At 41.8% G+C, this 12,688-nt stretch overlaps 1 long non-coding RNA gene across 1 annotated transcript in view; it reads right to left on the reverse strand.

Annotated features, from left to right (window-relative positions):
• Positions 1-2,776: 2,776 nt before the first annotated feature.
• LOC134357667 (uncharacterized) overlaps positions 2,777-12,688 on the reverse strand; it is a 70,078-nt gene continuing 60,166 nt past the window's right edge. Inside the window, exon 3 of the long non-coding RNA XR_010020692.1 lies at positions 2,777-2,848. This is a non-coding gene — a long non-coding RNA (uncharacterized LOC134357667). The remainder of the gene's footprint in view (positions 2,849-12,688) is intronic.

Raw genomic sequence — 12,688 nt, forward strand, 5'->3', positions numbered from 1 at the left:
TAGGGGAAATCCCACCCAGCACCTGCCTCAACGCTTCCCATGGGGTCAGTTGCCGCCTGAATCAATCCCAAACATCAATCATCAGCCAGCACACCCGTACGTTTTACCAAGAACACTTTATAGATATTACTAAGTCTATGACATTAATATAAATTCGATACAGAAAAGGAAGTAATGAAAAAAGGCGCCAACACTTATCAAAGTCCAAGTTCTTCACACGCAACCGTTGGAGCTCAGTCGATTCCTGACGACCACCCAGATCCTGTCGACTCATGGCTCGGGACCACCCGGAGTGATCGAACGGAGCCTTTCCACACGTCCGCTATCCTCCCCGTCTCTCCTCCGACTCCCTGCCAAAACCCCGTCCCCAGTCATATGATACAGCATTGTATCCAAAAACAAAACGATACATGACCACCCATTGGCTAATAGCACCCTGCTGTCTGTATTAACTCAAGCAAATGTCTAGCTGGAGACTTTCTCAGCATTTAACATAACAAAGAAGCATTCCCCAGTATAACATAACAAAGAAGCCATTTTAAATTTAACATACAGAAAAAGAAAGACCCCGTACAGATGTAATGTTGAGACTTTATAAAGCCTCACTTGGAGTACTGTGAGTACTTCTGAGCCCTTATCTTAGAAAGGATATGCTGAAAGTGGAGAAGCTTGTAAAGAGGTTCATGAAAACGATTCCAGGATTGAACGTATGAAGAACGTTTGATGGCTCTGGGTCTGAATTGGCCAGAATTCAGAAGAATGTGAGGTGACCTAATTGAAACCTATTGAACAGTAAAAGGCCTTGATAGGACAGATGTGGAGAGGATGTTTTCTGTGGTGGGAGAATCTAAGAGGAAAGGAATAGAGGATGTTCATTTAGAACGAAGATAAGGAGGAATTTCTTGAGCCAGAGTAGCGAATCTGCGGAATTCTTTATCAAAGGCAGCTTATGTATATTTAAGACAGAGTTTGATTGATTCTTGGTTGGTCAGTGCATGAAGGGATATGGGGGGGGGGGTGGAAGGCAGGAGATTGGGGCTGAGAGGGAAAATGGACCAGCTATGATGAAATGGCAGAGCAGACGTGAGGAGCCAAATGACCTAATTCTACCCCTATATCTTATCGTCTTATGTATTCTAATTCCCGTGCCAGATGGTGATACTGCTCCTCAGGGCACTCTTGATGGTGCACTTGTAAAAATTAGTTAGAATGGGGGGTTGTGAGGGGTGTTCACTCACCTTAATCTCCTCTGGAAATGGAGACACTGCTCTATTTTTACATGATTATAGACAGCACCAACATTAAGCCACTATTTACCAATTATTAAGCCATCAGAATAGCTGGTGTTACTTAATAGCTTTGCTTTAGCACTATGGTAAATCTCTTTTGCACCCTGTCCAAAGCTTCCATATCATTACTATAATGAGGTGGCCAGAACTGAACACAACATTCCAAGTATTATCTAACCAGGGTTTTATAGAGCTGTAACATTACCTCAAGGCTTTTGAACTCAATCCTCTGACTAATGGCCAGCACACCATAAGCCTTCTTAATCATCCTGTCAACTTGTGTAGCAACTTTGAAGGATGTTCCTTAGCTGAATTATGAAGTTCAGAAAGTATTCGGCTTATAATGCTGATTGCATGCCTGAATGGATCGTGGGTCAACTGATCTCCATCCTTTGTCTATGACTTATTGACAAACTTCAACTCATTCAAGAATGCCACTGATAGACTTTGAACCAAAACCAGGATCTCCAATACTAGCTACTCTGCAATGGCTTCCTGTATCTTCTAGAATTGATTTTAAAGTTCTCTTACTTTTTTTTTGAAAGCTCTTAATGTTCTGGGATCGGAGCATATCACAGCATCGTGTTTGGCTTATAATCCTGCTTGAGCTCTCAGGTCTTCTTCCACCACTCCCTTAAATTTAAATCTCCCTCAAAGGATAATTGGCAGGGTCAGCTTTTTATTAACTAGGCTCCTAAACTGTGGAATTCAATACCTAAAACTATAAGGGATACAGACTCAGTTGACACTTTAAAAGACCAGCTCAAAACCTATTTATTTAATCTTGCTTTTAACTAACATTTTTTTGTCTTTTACTTTCACGTTTATTTTTACTTTCATGCTTTCACTTTATCCCATTGTAAAGCACTTTGAACTACATCGTCTGTCTGTAAGCGCTCTGTAAATAAACTATTATTATTTTAAGGGGCAACTCAACCTCAGATTGTATGACTTGAAAAACAGTGATTTAGCCTAGTGAGTGTACAGCTTTCCTATTTTTTACATCCAATAACAATAGAACATAAAGCTGATGTATGTGTAATCAGAGGCTGTGCCAACATCACCCCATTTCACACTGTCACACAGGCTTGATGATTTCAATGAATTTGACAAATGATAGATGAACAGGACGAAGTCAGTTCTCGTCTGAGATTTCAGCACAATTTGAATCATATGTAACCAGATGGAGCTTTTCCAAAGTTACAGGCTGAAGAGGCATCCGAGTCTGAACCAGGTCTGTTCTGCTGGTTCAGGCCTCAACCCTTGTCCAGGTAGATCTCCAGTCAAATCCTGTCCGCCTGAGACAGCCCTTAGTAGCTAACAAGGGAAATCCTGGCTGTGGTGGCAGAAGGGAATTTCCATCAGAACTCCAGGTGAAAGGAACAACTTTGCAATGATAATATTCCCAGCACTGTCTGTCAGGAGTTTGTACATTCTCCCCGTGACCGTGTGAGTTTCCTCCGGCTGCTCCAGTCTCCTCCCACGTGGGTTAGTAGGTGGGTTGGTCACGTGACTGTGCGGACTCGTGGACCAGGAAATCCTGTGGCTGTGCTGGATCTCTAGATAAATAGATAATTGGTTAGTTGCTTAAGTGTGTGCTCACCCTTTCCCAAGTGACGTCAAGTTATCGTCCCTCTTCAAACTCTTGAAAGGAAATTACCTTCTTTATGGCACCTGAATTAACTTTGCAAGTCTTTGATATGATGTTAATAAACACAAAAGATGCTGCAGATGTTTTCTCACAAGATAGTTTTGCTGTGGCATACAATGACAAAATAGTTACATTCCCAGGTTAAGCATGCAGTGGAGGAACTCAGCAGGTCAGGCAGCATTTATAGAGAGGAATAAAGATTTGGCATTTTGAGCTGAGACCCTTCATCAGGACTGGAAATGAAGGGCGAAGATTCCATCATATCCCTCTGGTGCCTCTCCTCCTTCTCTTTCTCCCATGGTCCACTCTCCTCTCCTAACTTTTCCACCTACGTTCTCCCAGTTTCTCACTTCACCACCCCTCCCCCACACATTGACCTTGCCCCTCACCTGCTCTCACCAATCACTTGCCAGCTTGTACTCCTCCTCCCCCCACATTCCTATCCTCGCTACTACTCCCTTCATTTCAAGCCCTGAAGTATGGTCTCGTCCTGAAACATCGACTGTTTATTCCCCTTCATAGATGCTGCCTGACCTGCTAAGTTCCTCCACCATCTTGTATTATACTGAGGATACCTCAACTCCTGAAACACTAACATCATTTCTTCCTTTTTTTAAATGATATTTATGTTTCTTCTGGCAGTTTCCGCTTTGCCAGCTGAGTGATGTTAATACTTGACTGTTACTCTGACTCTCAACATCAGGCACCAATAAGTTTTATATGAACCATGCCATCTTCGTGTCTGAATGAGAAAGAACTCTACTTTCGACCTTGAGCCTCTGAATGACATATTGCTGGTGTTTTGCCCGTTACATCCCAAACCCTGCCTCGGGTGTTAAACCAAGACCATATGGATGACAAACATGTTGGCGTTCCTTAAGATGGAGAAGGTGGAGCTGAGTGATGAGGGTGCGAAATGACGAGCCTTTGCTTGTTTCTTTGGAAGCAGCTTTATTTCTATATTTGATACCTCTTTTTTTTCCCTTCCAAGTTTTTTTGACGACCCTGACCTGGAATTACAGTCTGACTTTGGTTCTTTATGGGAATGGGACCCGCTCTCAGGGCCTCGTGACCGGCCGCTTTTTGATATCCCAAGGACACAGCCTACAAGACTAGCGTGCCTTCAGGGTGCCGGATTTTCGTGGCTCTGGAGGCGGACAGATTCAAGGCTGGTGCCAACGACAACCGATGCGTCGCGGCAGAACAAGGAAGATCCGAAGAAGTGGGCTTACTGTTGGCTGTGTGCCCAATGGCACAGAACTCGGAAAAAGTGACGCAACAGACTTCTCACACCATAAATCAGTCTCACTGTGAAATGGGGTCATCTCTTTTTCTCTTATTAAGGAGAGAGAGAGCCTGTGGTATGTTGAATTACCAGGTGAATGAGTAGTCTTTGGGGTACTACAAGTCTGTGTCTTTATTGATGCTTTGCTGTACGCTTGAGTGCTCGTGGGGGGGGGGTGCTGATACTTTTTTGCTGGTGGGGGAGGGGGGATCATTGCTTTGCTGCTGCTTACACATGGGAGGGGGAGCTGTGGGGGGCTTTGGGGTTCTAACATTCAACTGTTATTCATTCTTTGGGGCACCCCTCTGTTTTCGTGGATGTTTGCAAAGAAAAAGTATTTCAGGATGTATATTGTATACATTTCTCTGACATTAAATGTACTTATTGAAATCTATTGATGTGTGTTGCTTTAAATTTGCCTTATTTACCTTGTTGCTAACGTTTCTTTTAAACTAACCGGGACTTTGTTTCTCACATTCTATTGAACCTCACTGGGACTCCATTTGCTGCACTAACTACAGCCCCACTTCCCGCACTAACTACAGCCCCACTTCCCGCACTAACTACAGCCCCACTTCCCGCACCAACTACAGCCCCACTTCCCGCACTAACTACAGCCCCACTTCCCGCACTAACTACAGCCCCACTTCCCGCACCAACTACAGCCCCACTTCCCGCACCACCTACAGCCCCACTTCCGGCACCACCTACAGCCCCACTTCCCGCACCACCTACAGCCCCACTTCCCGGACTCCCTCACTCCCTCAACTTCAATTACTCCAACACTGACCAGTTCCCACAAACTATGGCCTCTCTTTCACTGACTCCTCATCTCATGTTCATGATATTTATTGTTTATTTATTTATTGGTTTTTTTTTGGTTTTTGTATTTGCACAGTTCGTTGGTCAGAGAAGATGAAATATGAAGGTAAGGTAGCCAATAAATCAAAGAGGATACCAGAAGTGTTTTCAGGTATATAAAGAGTAAAAGAGAGGTGAGGGTAGATATCGGAGCAGCGTAAGATGATGCTGGAGAGCCAGTAATTGGGGACAAGGAAACGCTGGAGTGAATACGTATTTTGAATCAGTCTTCACTGCAGCATCGGGAAGTTCCAGAACCTGAGTGCAATTGCTGTTACTAAGGAGAAGGTGCTGAAAGGGCCGAAGGTAAATAAGTCACCCTGCACGAGATGGACTTTACCCCAGGGTTCTGAAAGACATGGCTTGGCACATTGTGGAGGCTTTGGTAATGATCTTTCAAGAATCACGATATTCTGGAATTGTTCCGGAGGACTGGAAAATTGCAAATGTTATTTTACTCTTCTAGAAGAGAGGGAGGCAGAAGTTAGTCTGACCTCAGTGGCAGGGAAGATGTTGGAGTTGATTATTAAGGATGAGGTCTCAGGATACTTGGAGGTACATGATCAAACCGGCCGGTCAGTATGGTTTCCTTAAGGGAAATATTGCCTGACAAATCTATTGAAATTCTTTAAGGAAATAACAAGAAGTATAAACAAAGAAGAACTGGTGGAGGTTGTGTACTTGGATTTTCAGAAGGCCTTTGATAAGGTGCCACACATGAGCTGCTTAACCAGATAAGAGCCCATGGTATTACAGAAAAAATACTAGCATGAATAGATTGATATAGCTGATTGGCAGGAGGCAAACAGAGGGAATAAAGGACGCCTTTTCTGCTTGGCTGACGGTGACTAGTAGTCTGTTTTGGGACTGCTTTTTATCTTATATGTCAGTGATATGGATGACAGAATTGATGGCTTTGTGGCCAAGTTTGCAGACGATACAAAGACATATAGAGGGGAGGTAGTGTTGAGGAAGCAGAGGGGCTGCAGAAGGACTTAGACGGATTAGGAGAATGGGCAAAGAAATGGCAGGTGGAATATATCATTGTGAAATGTATGATCATGCACTTGGGTTGGAGGAATGAAAGAGTAGACTATTTCTAAACAGGCATAAAATTCAAAAATATGAGGTGCAAAGGGACTTGGGAGTCCTTGCGCAGGATTCCCTAAAAGTTAACTTGCAGGCTGAGACTGTGGTGAGGAAGGAAAATGCGATGTTAGCATTCATTTCAAGAAGACTAGAATATAAAAGCTAGAATATAATGTTGAGACTTTATAAAGCACTGGTGAGGCCTCACTTGGAATATTGTGAGCAGTTTTGGGCCCCTTATCTTAGAAAGGATGTGCTGACATTGGAGCGGATTCAAAAGAAGTTCATGAGAATTATTCTGGGAATGAAAAGGTTATCATATGAGGAATGTTTAATGGCTCTGTGTCTGTACTCATAGGAATTCAGAAGAATGAGGTGGCGGGGTGGGGGGACTCTCATTGAAACCTATTGAATGTTGAAAGGTCTAGACAGAAGTGGATATGGAGAGGATGTTTCCTATAGAGGGGGAGTCTAGGACCAGAGAGCACAGCCTCAATACTGAGGGATGTCCATTTAGAATGGAGATGAGGAGGAACTTCTGTAGACAGAGATAGGTGAGTCTATGAAATTTGTTGCCACAAGTGGCTGCGGAGGGGAGGTAATTGGTGTATTTAGACAGAGGTTGATAAGTTCTTGATTAGTTAGGGCAAGAAAAATTATGGGGAAGAGGCAGGATATTGGGGTTGAGAGGGAAAATGGATCTGCTATGATGAAATGGCAGAACAGAATCGATGGGCCAAATAGCCCAATTCTGCTCTGATGTCTTATGGTCTTATGGTTGCCTTTTGAACATTGCTTGTTTGGCCATCTTGTTATGTGCGATCTTTCATTGATTCGATTGTGTTTCTTAGATTTACTGTGAATGCGCACAAGAAAATGAATCTCAGTGTTGTTTATGTTGACATATGCAAACTTTGATAATAAATATACTTTGAACTTTGAATTTGGCCCTGTTTTCTTGAAACCCAGTGGGTAGTCATTTCCTGAGTTTGCTTTAAACTTACTGTGTTCACCAGAAAATCAATTATACTACTGTGTAATATTTTTAAAAACAGTAAGTGAGAAAGTTTGTTGATGAATTAATGGCAGAAACATCCACTAGTCCAGCAACTTCTACGGTCTCGCACCACCAATGCCTTAGCAATGTTGGATTGAAACAGTTTTACTCATTAATCCCATGTTTAATCAATAAGTTCTTGATTAGACAGGGCATCACAGGTTATAGGGAGAAGGCAGGAGAATGGTGTTTAGCAGGATAATAAATCAGCCATGATGGAATGGGGAGAGAACTCCATAGGCCAAATGGCCTAAATTATGTTCCAATGTCATATGAACTTTTAAATGTTTACTTGCTTAAATAAACTATGTAAAAGAGTTTGAGAAAGGAATATTTGAGAAGTAATTCTGTTTTGCATTAAGACAAGTGTATTTGGACATTTACCTTGTGTTTTTGTTCTGGTACATCAAAATCGGAATATGGAATCCAGAATTCCAAGAACATTAGTCAAAATTGTTTCCAGGTTTTTAAACATTGTTTCTGTCTAATTTAGGGAGATGCTATCAGTTAGCCATCTGTTTAAAAGGCTTTCTTTTCAATCACACTTTACACAACTGCTTTCAATTTCATTGCCTCTTTACTATGGGCTGTTTACACATAAAAGATTTGAATAAAGTCCAACAGCTATGTAATTCAAATCAAACACACTCCTTGTACTGAGCCTCTGACAAAAGTCCGATCTAGACCTGGCACTCTGGGCAAGCATCTCTTCACACACTCAGTGGTCACTTTATTCGGTATCTCCTGTACCTAATGAAGTGGCCAGCGAGTGTATGTTCGGTGTCCTATGCTGCTGTAGCCCATCCACTTCAAGATTCAACATGCTGTACATTCAAAGATGCTCTTCTGTACACCACAGTTGTAACGTGTGGTTATTTGAGTTACTGTTGTCTTCTTGCTAGCTTGAACCAGTCTGGCCATTCTCCTCTGACCTCTCTCGTTAACAAGGTATTTTCACCCACAGAACTGCCACTCACTGGATGTTTTGTTTACCGCACTATCCTCTGTAAACTCTAGAGACTGCTATGTGTGAAAACCCCAGGAGATTAGCAAATCCTGAGATACTCAAACCACCCCATCTGGCACCAGTAATCATTCAATGGTCAAAGTCACTTAGATCACATTTCTTCCCCATTTTGATATTTGGTCTGAACCACAAGTGAACCTCTGGACCATGTCTGCATGTTTTTATGCATTGAGTTGCTGCCACATGATTGGCTGATTAGATATGTGCATTAATGAGCAGGTGTACAGGTGTACCTGATAAAATGACCGCCAAGTGTATGTTTCATATACAACACTGTACAATATATTTTAAGAAATACAGCATAATTATAACAAAAATATGCTTATGGTACTATTACAAAGTGTTTCAGAACATATTCATGATAATCTAAGTTTATACCATACACATCTATGAAAATTATTTGATTATTGAAACTCACTTAAATTTCCTACATTCCTTGTGGAACAGCTACCAAAATAATCAATTTATAAGGTGCAATCATTTATCTTAGATGTACTTTACAATTTCTTGTATGCAGCGGTAGCATAATGTTCAACACAATGCTTTATGATACAGGCAACCCAGGTTCAATTCCTGTAAGGAACATGTACATTCTCCCTGTGATCCCATGGGTTTCCTCCGGGTGCTCTGGTTTTGTCCCACAGTCCAAAGTTGGACCCGTTGGTAGGTTTTTGGTGGCAAAAACAGGAAAACAGATTATTATCTGAATGGTGGCCGATTAGGGAAAGGAAAGGTGCAACGAGACCTGGGTGTCATTATACACCAGTCATTGAAAGTGGGCATGCAGGTACAGCAGGCGGTGAAAAAGGCGAACGGTATGCTGGCATTTATAGCGAGAGGATTCGAGTACAGGAGCAGGGAGGTACTACTGCAGTTGTACAAGGCCTTGGTGAGACCACACCTGGAGTATTGTGTGCAGTTTTGGTCCCCTAATCTGAGGAAAGACATCCTTGCCATAGAGGGAGTACAAAGAAGGTTCACCAGATTGATTCCTGGGGTGGCAGGACTTTCATATGATGAAAGACTGGATTGACTAGGCTTATACTCATGGGAATTTAGAAGATTAAGGGGGAATCTTATTAAAACGTATAAAATCCTAAAGGGATTGGACAGGCTAGATGCAGGAAGATCATTCCCGATGTTGGGGAAGTCCAGAACGAGGGGTCACAGTTTGAGGATAAAGGGGAAGCCTTTTAGGACTGAGATTAGGAAAAACTCCTTCACACAGAGAGTGGTGAATCTGTGGAATTCTCTGCCACAGGAAACAGTTGAGGCCAGTTCATTGCTATATTTAAGAAGGAGTTAGATATGGCCTTTGTGGCTAAGGGGATCGGGGGTATGGAGGGAAGACAGGTACAGAGTTCTGAGTTGGATGATCAGCCATGATCGTACTGAATGGCGGTGCAGGCTCAAAGGGCCGAATGGCCTACTCCTGCACCTATTTTCTATGTTTCTATGTTTTTTAATTGGTCAGTGCAAATTGTCCCGTGATCAGGCTAGGGTCAAATCAGGGGATTGCTGGGTGACGTGGCTCGAAGGGCCGCAAGGTCTGATTCCACACTCTACCTCTATAAAAAAAAATTGCTATAAATGTTATTTTATATAATATATCTGTTACCTTATCGACATAGGTACCCACAAGTTAGAGTTGAATGTATATGTAGCCGTTCAGTTATTGGTGGCAATGTTCAACTGAGAAATGACCATTGGGACAAGGGCGACCAAGTCCTTGAAAGGGATATAGATTCATAGAGTCATAGAACACTATAGCACAGAAATAGGCCCTTCGATCCATCCACTCCATGCTGAACTGTATTCTGTCTAGTCAAATCGATCACACCACTCCCATCCATGTACTTATCTAAACTTCTCTTAAACGTTGAAATCGCACTTGTATCCACCACTTGCACTGGCAGCTCAGTCCACACTCTCACCACCCTCTGAGTGAAGAAGATACCCCTCATTTTACCTTTCACCCTTAACCCATGACCTCTAGTTGTAGTCTCACCCAATCTCAGTGGAAAAAACCTTTCATAATTTTGTGTACCTCTATCAAATCTTCTCTCAATTTTCTACACTCCTATTCAACTTTTCCCTAAAACACATGGTCTCAAGTCCTGGCAACATTGTTGCAAGCTTTCTCTTGGTCTTTCAATTTCTTGATATCTTTCCTCCAGGTTGGTGACCAGAATTGCACATAATTCTTCCAATTAAGCCCTCCTGTCTTCTCCTATCATTTCGGATCTCTCCCTCCCCCTCCCACTTTCAAATCTCTTACTATCTCTTCTTTCAGTTAGTCCTGACAAGGGGGCTTGGCCCGAAACATCGACTGTACCTCTTCCTAGAGATGCTGGCTGGTCTGCTGTGTTCACCAGCATTTTATGTGTGTTGCTTGAAATTCCAGCATCTCCTGATTTCCTCATGTTTGCTATTTATTTATTTGTTTGTTTGTATATTTATTTAGGGATAGGAACAGACACTTCTGGCCCAACAAGCTGCATCCAAGCAACCCACCAATTTAACCCTAGCCTAATCACAGGAAAGTTTGCAATGACTGATGAACCTACTAACCAGTATATCTTTGGACAGTGCAAGGAAACTCGAACACAGGAAGGAAGCCCACAGAGTCAGAATTGAACTCCGAATTCCGACAGCCTGAGATGTTGTAGTGTCGTGCTAACTGTTACGCTACCATGATGCCCCACTGTATGTTTTGATGTACATGTGGTAAGTAAATCAATCTGAACCTGTATCAGGCCAGAAATAGTGTTGATTCTGATAGTCCGTGTGAACAGTCACAGACTGATCTAACAGCCTTACAGATATTTTTTCATATTGCGAGCTGGCTGCGAACGTGTGAATTTGTTCTGTGATAAACTTTCAAAGTCCCCAGAAGATGGTATAAATTAATCTTACTTAATACATGTCTACTCTTCACAAAGCTCCTGAATTCGCTTCTCTGAATACTCCCTGAAGATATATTCTTCGCAAAACCCTGATTGGGTCTCTGCATACTCTGGGTTTGAATTTAAGTGGGCACTTTAATGTGGTTCCACTGTAAATCTCAGATTCTACCTACTGAAGGACTGGATAGTGAAATGGATAATGGAGGGTAAGGTTTTCACGGCGTAGCCTTTAAACATCTGCAGAAATTGTAAAGCAACCTTGCACTTGATATTCTATTTAATAGTTTCCACTGCAAAATGCACTCAGTGGCCACTTATTAGGTACACCTTTATGCCTGCTTATTAATGCAAATATCTAATCAGCCAATCATGTGGTAGCAACTCAATACATAAAAGGATGCAGACATGGTCAAGAGGTTCAGTTGTTGTTCAGACCAAACATCTGACTGGGGAAGAAATGCCATGTAAGTGACTTTGACCGTTGAATGATTGCTTGTGTCATTCGGAGTGTTTTTAGTCTCTCAAAAACTGCTGATCTCCTGGGATCTTCACGCACAACAGTCTCTAGAGTTTACAAGGAATGGTGTGAAAGCAAAACAAAAACAGTGAGCATCAGCTCTGTGGGTGAAAACATTTGTTAATGAGAGAGGTCAGAGGAGAATGGCCAGACTGGTTCAAGCTGACAGGAAGGTGGCAGTAACTCAAATAACCACGTGTTACAACAATGGGATGCAGAAGAGCATCTCTGAATGCACAACATGTCAAACCTTGAGTGGATGGGCTACGGCAGCAGAAGACCATGAACATACGTTCAGTGGCCACTTTAGCAGGTACAGGTGGTACCTCATAAAGTGGCTACTGAGTGTTTAATTCCTAAGTTTATGATCTGTAGTTAGTGTCTACAGAGGTGAGATTAACTCAAGATGAAAGGCTGAAGTTCCATTATTAAATGTTTTTTTTTTAATTTTATTTTTATTTGGATAAGGAGTTCACAATTATCATGTACTTTTTTCACACATATAACCTTTTCCATTTTTTTATATGTATAAAACTACAATTATTTATACATTCTTAAGTACACATTGAGATGTTATAAAAGCAAAATAAACATTTAAATAGATAATTATGTGCTGTGGTAAATCTAACCTATTAGGCTAAGTAATGAAAATAGTTGTTAAGAAAAATGGTAATAATAGTTTCCATACAACCCTTCTGGACCATTTCCACTGGTCCAAAATGTTGCATACAAGCCTATATACCAACCATTGTAGGTGCTTATATCCCAATTTGTTCATGCTTGTTCCTGCCCGCAGACATAATTATCCAAACCCTATGTACTTATTTACTTAATTTTTTCATTTTTTATTATTAAATTATTAAATGTTTAATAGTAAATCAGCAAATTTGACAAGTGTTCATAACAAGATAAATGTCAACCCATGCAGCTGACATGAAACTTATCCGCCAAACAATGGACTCATTTTTAAAACAAGCATGAAGCAGGCACAGGAGCTTTCCTGGCC

The sequence above is a fragment of the Mobula hypostoma genome, chromosome 17 (assembly GCF_963921235.1).
Source record: "Mobula hypostoma chromosome 17, sMobHyp1.1, whole genome shotgun sequence".
Classification (NCBI taxonomy): Eukaryota; Metazoa; Chordata; class Chondrichthyes; order Myliobatiformes; family Myliobatidae; genus Mobula; species Mobula hypostoma.